The sequence below is a fragment of the Cololabis saira genome, unplaced genomic scaffold (assembly GCF_033807715.1).
Source record: "Cololabis saira isolate AMF1-May2022 unplaced genomic scaffold, fColSai1.1 scf055, whole genome shotgun sequence".
Lineage (NCBI taxonomy): Eukaryota > Metazoa > Chordata > Actinopteri > Beloniformes > Belonidae > Cololabis > Cololabis saira.
The window spans coordinates 90402-100000 of NW_026906219.1; the positions used below are offsets into that span (position 1 = coordinate 90402).

General features: G+C 40.3%; 1 non-coding gene across 1 annotated transcript in view; it reads left to right on the forward strand.

Moving 5' to 3' along the window:
• The first annotated feature begins 9585 nt into the window (after nt 1-9585).
• LOC133435695 (5S ribosomal RNA) overlaps nt 9586-9599 on the forward strand; it is a 119-nt gene continuing 105 nt past the window's right edge. Inside the window, exon 1 of the ribosomal RNA XR_009779531.1 lies at nt 9586-9599. This exon is cut by the window's right edge and continues 105 nt beyond it. This is a non-coding gene — a ribosomal RNA (5S ribosomal RNA).

A 9599-nucleotide genomic window follows, 5' to 3' on the forward strand; every position in this document is an offset into this window, starting at 1 on the left:
CTCCCCCATCTTGGGATAAAAAAATAAAAAAATAAAACAAATAAATATCACCCACCAATCCAAACCTGTTAGAGAACTTGATGAAACCTTACCAACCCTACTCACGAACCTTACAAAATCATTTTAACGGTGTTTATTTCAAGAAAATATAAAAGTACCTGATAAACCTACTTTTCAATGAAAACTATAACCTAACTGAACTTACTTTGAAAAAATTAATATACCTTAAACCTCATTTTCACTGGAAACTACGACTTAACTGGATTTAATTTTTTTAAATCTCGTTTTTACTCAACCACTTTAAAGTACATTATAACTTAATTTACTGTTAAAAAAAACGGAAATTAACTTTAAAAAACCCATTTTTTTGACTTATCAAATTTTAAACTACATTTTATCTGGATTTACTAAAACGAAATTTAACTTCCAAAAATTCGTGTCCACTTATCCACTGTAAACTATATCTTAATTTATTTAGGGCTCAAAATGAAAATGACCTTCTATAACACTGGATTTTACTGAGCCACTTTAAACTATATTTCAGATAAGTTACTGCTAAAAACGGAAATGACCTTATCCAATTCTAAACTACATTTTATCTGGATTTAATGTATTCATTATCCAAGGTAAATGGTATTTTAACCTTAGTTAATGTTAAAGTAACGAACAAGACCTTATAAAACTCGATTTATTAATTCACTTAAAACAAATACCGGAACCCAATTTACTTTAAAAATCTAAAATTAACCAAACCTGAATTTCTAAAAATATTAACCAAAATAAAAAACCCCCCAAACAATGTACAAACCCAGATATTTTTTCTTTGACAGAGCTTCGTTTTATTGGGGCTGAAGCCATCTCCCCTTATTTTCACAAAAGTACAGGAATTTACCAGTACAAGCTGTCAATGACATGCCCAAGAGCAGCCTGAAGGGGCCAGGCCATCTTTACGACTACACTTTTCTCTCATGGTTGCTTAAAAACCTCCGGGTGAAAATCTCAGCCACAATTTGCATACAAACCAAAACAAACCACAAGACCCCGCCCACGGCTCATAGCCCGCCAATCATAGCCACTGTTACTTTTAAAATCTAAAAATGCACCTTAAATCTCCTTTTTACTGAAAACTAAAACTTAACTTAGTTTATCCTTTATAAAATTTTAATATACCTTAAAATTCGTTGTTACTTATCCATTTTTAAAGGGCATTTTATCTGGAGTTACTGTCTAAAACTGGTATGCATTTATCCAATGTAAACTGTATTTCAGCCTTCGTTACTGCTAAAATAACGAAAAAGACCTTAGAAAACTCGATTTATTAATTCACTTAAAACAATACCGGAACCCAATTTACTTCAAAAATCTAAAATTAACCAAACCTCAATTTCTAAAATTATTAACCAAAATAAAACCCCTAACGATGTACAAACCCAGATATTTTTTCTTTGACAGAGCTTCGTTTTATTGGGGCTGAAGCCATCTCCCCTTATTTTCACAAAAGTACAGGAATTAACCAGTACAAGCTGTCGATGACATGCCCAAGAGCAGCCTGAAGGGGCCACCCCATCTCTACGACTACACCTTTCTCTCATGGTTGCTAAAAAACCTCCGGGTTAAAATCTCAGCCACAATTTGCATACAAACCACAAGACCCCGCCCACGGCTCACAGCCCGCCAATCACAGCCACTGCAGACACGAATAAAACATAAGTGTTCCACACACCAACTTTAACACACATAATCAAAAATACAAGGGACATAAATGGGAAATAAAATAAAAATCTAAAGCAAAATATCTAACCAAAGAGAAACATGTCGAAAAAAGAATTCTAACACACAAAATAAAACTATTAAATAGGCAATTATCTGAAATAAGATAAAAACCGGGACCCCACGGGGATAACGGAGAATAAAACCTCAAATACACCAGAAGATTACAAGACTTGAAGACTTCCTGCTGAAGATCCCAAGAACCTCCAGGGCAGCCACTCCAGAAAAAATCAAAAGCTCTTTTGAGAGCTATGAGCAAATTTTCCTCCTCCGCCAAGCCTCCAGAAGAACGACCAGCCCCATGGACCACGGACCTCCTCCTCCAAGCCTCCAGAAGAACGACCAGCCACACGGACCACGGACCTCCTCCTCCAAGCCTCCAGAAGAACAGCCAACCCCACGAACCAGAGAAACACCGACTTCACAGCCGACACAGACATCTTTCAAGGTAAGTGAACAAAGTAACTCTCACTAGGGAACACCTTTCAAGGTAAGTGAACAAAGTAACTCTCACTAGGGAATACCTCAATCTTCTTCCAAACTAATATTATGGGACTACAAAAAAGGTAACAATTCCTAAAATACCAAAACTTTTTAAACAAAAAATACATGAAAATAGAAAACAAAACGATGAATATAAAAATAACCGACGGTTACAGTGTTTACAATAAATGTTCATAAATATTTTACTGTACCCTGAGTAAATATAAGACCCTTCGGAAAACCAAAAAATATTAATTGGGCACTGGACGACCTTGGACTCGATCAACCCAAGGGGGCCACTAGCGCGGAGGGCGTCTGGTATTCCCACGGCCGAAACGCCTGTTGATCCGCTAGATACCACTGACGAAAGTCCAGAAATTCATATTAGGTACCAATAATTACTATCTCCTCCCGGGCCTCCAGGAGGGATAATAATGAAGGTTATTCTAAACTAGGAATAATACACCTAAAACCGACCTCCAAACAAACAGGGTCACCCTCTAATTAATTCAAATCTACTGATCTACGGATCTCATCACATTCATCTTATAAACATTTCAGCCACAAGAGATCTTTGGATCTCATTACATTCTTTTTATAAACATTTCAGCCACAAGAGATCTTCGGATCTCATTACATTCATCTTATAAAACATTTCAGCCACAAGAGATCTTCGGATCTCATTACATTCATCTTATAAAACATTTCAGCCACAAGAGATCTTCGGATCTCATTACATTCATCTTATAAAACATTTCAGCCACAAGAGATCTTCGGATCTCATTACATTCATCTTATAAAACATTTCAGCCACAAGAGATCTTCGGATCTCATTACATTCATCTTATAAAACATTTCAGCCACAAGAGATCTTCGGATCTCAGTACATTCATCTTATAAAACATTTCAGCCACAAGAGATCTTCGGATCTCAGTACATTCATCTTATAAAACATTTCAGCCACAAGAGATCTTCGGATCTTATTACATTCATCTTATAAAACATTTCAGCCACAAGAGATCTTCGGATCTCAGTACATTCATCTTATAAACATTTCAGCCACAAGAGATCTTCGGATCTCATTACATTCATCTTATAAAACATTTCAGCCACAAGAGATCTTCGGATCTCATTACATTCATCTTATAAAACATTGCAGCCACAAGAGATCTTCGGATCTCAGCACATTCATCTTATAAACATTTCAGCCACAAGAGATCTTCGGATCTCATCACATTCATCTTATAAACATTTCAGCCACCTAACCCTAACCCTAACCCTAACCCTGGCCCCAACCCCAACCATAAACTTAAACCTAACCCAAACCATAACCCTAACCCTAACCCAAAACCCTAACCCTAACCCTAACCCTGACCCTAACCCTAACCCTAACCCTGGCCCCAACCCCAACCATAAACTTAAACCTAACCCAAACCATAACCCTAACCCTAACCCAAAACCCTAACCTTAACCCTAACCCAAATCCTAATTTCAACCTTAACCTTAAAGCAAAACCCTAAACTTAAACTAAACCCTAACCTTAACCCTAATCTTAAGCTACACAAACAAACTCTAACCCGAACCCCAAATCCTAAAAACCGCTCCAAAAACCCCCCCCCCTCACCTCTCCTCTCTGAACTATCAACCCACCAACCAAACCCCCCCCCCCCCCCCCCCCCTTCTTCTCCCCTTCCAAAACTCACAACTGTCCTCTCATATTGCACCCACTAGCCACAGACGAAGACACCGGATCACCCACAATCCGACTGCACGCATAAGGGATACCCAGTGATCTTGATACACCATACAGCACATCTCACATCAAAACTCTGAAACTATTCAGAGGTCTCGCACCATACGCTACTGACAAAAGTACTTTAGTGCATACGGATCTCAACTGGATGTACGATGTGAGAGTGCAACACTACCTTCTGCGAACTCTGGTAACGCCTACGAGCGTTAGGAGGCAGTAGCGTATTGGTTTCCCGCAGGGAGCCGTTGAACACAAACCCTAACCCCTAACCCTAACCCTAACCCTAACCCTAACCCTTAACCCTTCCCCCCACCATAACCTTTCCCCAACCTAACCCTAACCCTTTCCCAAATCCTAACCTTAACCCTTCCCCCACCGAACCCTAACCCTTCCCCAACCTAACCCTAACCCTTTCCCAAATCCTAACCTTAACCCTTTCCCCCACCAGAACCCTAACCCTTCCCCAACCTAACCCTAACCCTTTCCCAAATCCTAACCTTAACCCTTCCCCCCACCATAAACCTAACCCTAACCCTTTCCCAAATCCTAACCTTAACCCTTCCCCCCACCGTAACCCTAACCCTAACCCAAACCCACCCTAACCTTAACCCCAACCTCACCCTGACTTGGATCGCACCAGGAAATTCAGGATTCCATCCTTCTCTTTCCTTCCCTCGCACAGCGTGGGAGTGAGAGGGACAGGGTAACAGCCCGGTCCGGCGGGGGAGAGTTCTGTCCGTCCCGACACCTCTCCCTGGCCCTGTCCCTTCTCCACATTTTTTTCACAATTTTTTTACAATTTTGTTCAGAACTATAAAGGACTCCATCCTTCTCTTTCCTTCCCTCGCACTGCGTGGGAGTGAGAGGGACAGGGTAACAGCCCGGTCCGGCGGGGGAAAGCGCTGTCCGTCCAGACACCTCTCCCTGGCCCTGTCCCTTCTCAATCCTCCACATTTTTACATTTTTTTACAATTTTTTTTCTAGAAATCTGAGGGAGGCTCCCAAATCTTTACAAACATTATTTTATTATATTACATATTTGGTATATATATATATTTTTTCAGAAATATAAGGGTGGTTCCCACTTTTTTACAAACACATATTATTTCCAGAGATCTAAGGGTGGTTCCCACTTTTGTACAAACACATATTTCCAGAAATCTAAGGGTGATTCCCACATTGTCACAAACATATATGATTTCCAGAACTCTAAAGGAGGTTCCCACGTTTTTACAAAGACATATTATTTCCAGAACTCTAAGGGGGGTCCCCACAATTTTACAAACACACAGGAACACACAAAACATTTTTTTCAGAACTTAAAGGGGAGTTCCCATATTTTTACAAAATAATTTTTCTAGTACTCTGAGGGAGTCTCCATTTTGTTATGAAATTTGTTTTACTAAGGGATGGTGCGAAAATGGAACGGAGAGATGCGGACGACGTGCGTCGGCCAGTGCATTGCCTTTGAACCCTGCAAACTGCCCAGTCGTCGGACGAAGCAGGGGGTTCATCGAGAGAGCTTCAAACATCTAACCCTAAACCCTAACCCTAACCCTAACCCTAACCCTAACCTTTGATAAGGTGTTGGGTAACACAGGTGTGGTTCCCAACGCGTCGGTTATTTCGGCCTACAGGCGGAACCAGAATTTGGGCGATCTGTTAGTCAGGGCCAAGTTGCCAAAGTTGCATGGACTTAAGAGGACGGTTAGATTGTGTCCTCAGTTTGTTAAACTAAAACATGTTAGAAATCTCAAACAAAAAACGTTTGTGAAGATTAAACAAGAATTCACGACGCACACCAAAAATTTGGTTTATATTATTTTCTGTTACAGGTGTGGCGCAAAATATGTGGGAGAGACCCGCAATTCTTTATCCACAAGGATGGTCCAACATTTTTATAATGTTAGGAACCACAAACAAGTGGATACACCCTTAGTTAAACACTTTTTGAATCATGGCTTAGGGGCTATGAGGGTGGCTGGCTTGCAGAGGGATGGAAGTTGGACCGACTGGGAGCGAAAGAGGAAGGAGAGGCTCTGGATGTATTTGTTAGGCACTAGGGAGCCCTGGGGATTGAATAGTGGGAGGGATTAGTTTGATTGATTGTGTGTATGTGTTGACAGTGTCACTGCACCGTTTCCCTAACCCTAACGATGACCCTTCACCCCATTCCTAACCCTAAGCCTAACCCTATTCCTAAACTTAACCTTTACCTCACTTCATGCCTAACCCTAACCTTCACTGGACCCCACGCCTAACCCTCAGTTCATGCCTAACCCTAACCGTCACTGGACAAATGCCTAACCCTCACTTCATGCCTAAACCTAACCCTCACTGGACTCTAGGCCTAACCCTGACCCTATTCCTAACCCTAACCGTCACTGGATTTTATGCCTAACCTTAACCCTGTGCCTAAACCTAACCGTCACTGGACTATAGGCCTAACCCTAACCCTACTCCTAACCCTAACCGTCACTGGACTCTAGGCCTAACCCTGACCTTACCTTGATCTCATTTCTTAACCCTAACCTCGCCCTTAACCCTAACCTTAACCCCGCCCACCCTATGCCTGTATGTGTGCGTGTGTATGGGGGGATATAGAGGGTGATTTTTACATGGAACGGGTTCAAATTGGGTTAATATGTTAATTATAAATACAAAACATTGGATCAAAGGATAAAATAAATTTTACGGGGTTTATTAAATTCATTGTTGGCATAAATTTAAGGACATTTCATTAAAATACATATACAACACACTTACTTACGTGTAAACACTTACCGTACTCACTGGATACGATGGAAAAATAAAAATACAAATTTTACCGGGATTATTAAATTCATCGTTGGCATAAAATGAAGGAAATTTAATTAAAATACATATGTTACACACTCACTCACCTTTAACACACGGACCGTACTCACCGGAGACAAGGTAAAAATAATACATCACAAAAAAACATTTTTCACAGGGAGAATTAACTTAATTTTGCTGCCCGTACTTACCGGAAACAGGAAAAAATAAGAAAAACAATTTACCGGGACTATTAAATTCATCGTTGGCGTAAAATTATAGAAATTTAATTAAAATATATATGTAATACACTCATTTACCTTTAACAAATTGACCGTACTCACCGGAGACGATGTAAAAATAATAAAAACAATTTTCGCAGGGATAATTAAATTAATTTGGCTGACCGTACTTACCGGAAATAGGAAAAATTAAGAAAATCAATTTCCACAGGGATCATTTCCTTCATTTTACTGGCCGTACTCACCGGACACACAGAAAAAAATAACAAAAGCAGTTCTCACAGTGATTATTGACTTTAATTTACTGCCCGGATTCACCGGAAGTGATAATAAAATGAAAAAAATCATTTTCACAAGGATCATTTACAATTCACTGCTTGTACTCATTGGAAACGATGAAAACAATATAAAATAAACAATTTTCACAGGGTTTGATAATTGAATTTAATTTTATTTGGCATAAAAAGGGTTAAAATTGGGAAATCCCCCTCCGTGAAGGGAGGGGCGAGCAGTTTGGGAAATCCCCCTCCGGTAGGGGAGGGGGAGTAGCATGGGAGAGAATAAAAAGGGCTGAACCGAACATTGGAGCCTCATTCAGCTCCAGCTTCTCGAGTTGATCTGATACTGACGGAGCTTTGCAGAGCCACTTTTGCTAGCAAGCTTACAGTTATTTGGTGGGCCTGAAGAAGAGCCTGCTCGGCTCGAAACGTCGCCTTTTCTTTTTTAGCACACCCTTCCTTTGTTGATTGTTTAGAAAATATTTTATTTTTGTTATTTGATCAAAAAAAAACGTTTTTTCTTTATTATAAAATCCACTCGTGTTAGTGATACATTTTATTTCATTTATTTGATTTTTGAAAAAAACCTTTTTTCTTTATTTTTACAATTCACTGAATGTAAAAATACATTTTATTTCATTGTTTGATCATAAAAACCTCTTTTCTGGGTTTTTATCTATTTAATTAGTTGATTTACAAACAGACAACATAAGAACCTTTTTTTGAGTTTGTTGTTTCTGAGTTTGTTGTTTATTTAATTTGTTGATTTACAAACAGACAACATAAGAACCTTTTTTTTGAGTTTGTTGTTTCGGAGTTTGTTGTTTATTTAATTTGTTGATTTACAAACAGACAACATAGGAACCTTTTTTTGAGTTTGTTGTTTCTGAGTTTGTTGTTTATTTAATTTGTTGATTTACAAACAGACAACATAAAAACCTTTTTTCTGAGTTTGTTGTTTATTTGATTTGTTGGTTTACAAACAAATACAAGTTGTTTTCAAGCTGAATAATGGAGGATGGGTGGCACGAGGTACGCTACGGCAGACGCCGTCAGCGTGACCGTGCGCCTCCGGGGGACTCGGGTTACGGAAGGGCAGGGGGGATGGCCCGTGCACGCCCCTTCTCCGGCCGGAGAGGGGATCAGTCCCCTAACCCTAACCCTAACCCTAACCCTGACAAGGTCCCACCCCTTCCTCATTAGTATTACTGGAATCAGGGTACCAGAAAATGGGGGGGTAGCCGAAGTGTAGAGCAAATGATCCACTGTTTAGGGGGTCAAATCAAAGATTCCAAAGTGGCACTCTTGCCTTATCCTAACCCTAACCCTAACCCTAACCCTAGCTCTAAGACCTTCCTATAAAAAGTTATTCGCGAAAGGTCCCAGGGACCTTACCTCATTTTACCCCCTTAATCTAACCCTAACCCTAACCCTAACCCTAATTTTCGCTCCATTCATTTTCAATGCGATACACATTTCCGGTCATAACTTCCGAACGGAAGGTCGTAGAGACTTGGAAACTGCTTCCGTCTAACATAATACGACCACGAGCTTTCCAACGGTACCATCCATGAGCAAATGATCCACTCCTAGCAAAAGTTACAGACCTTTGAACTTGCTTTTCTCTGATTGGACGAGAAGACAAGGTCCCACCCCTTCCTCATTAGGATTACTGGAATCAGGGTACCCGAAAATGGGGGGGTAGCCGAGGTTTCAAGCAAATGATCCACTGTTTAGGGGGTCAAATCAAAGATTCCAAAGTGGCACTCTTGCCTTATCCTAACCCTAACCCTAACCCCTAACCCCTAACCCTAACCCTAACCCTAACCCAACCCTAACCCATCCGTCGGACATATTTTGGGGTCTAGCTCTCCAACAAGACCAACCCCGAGTCTCTACGACCTTCAGAGGCTGAGATATGAAAGATTTAAACTTTTTTTTTAGATTTTCTCCCACTTCCCAAGGTCGTAGAAGGTCGAGGCTGGGCTCGTCGGAAAGCTAGACCGCCGAATTAGGACTGGTGAAGGTTTCGAAGCTCTAAGACCTTCCTATAAAAAGTTATTCGCGAAAGCTCCCAGGGAGCTTACCTCATTTTACCCCCTTAATCTAACCCTAACCCTAACCCTAGTGTTTTGCACATGGTTAAGGCACTTTAACTCCAACAAATAAGCGCTTCTAAATTATTATCACCAACAAATCAATGACTTATATTATATGACTTATCTTCAACTCCATATAAGAGGTATTTCAAGCTGCAGCTTCAGCTTACGGCCATAC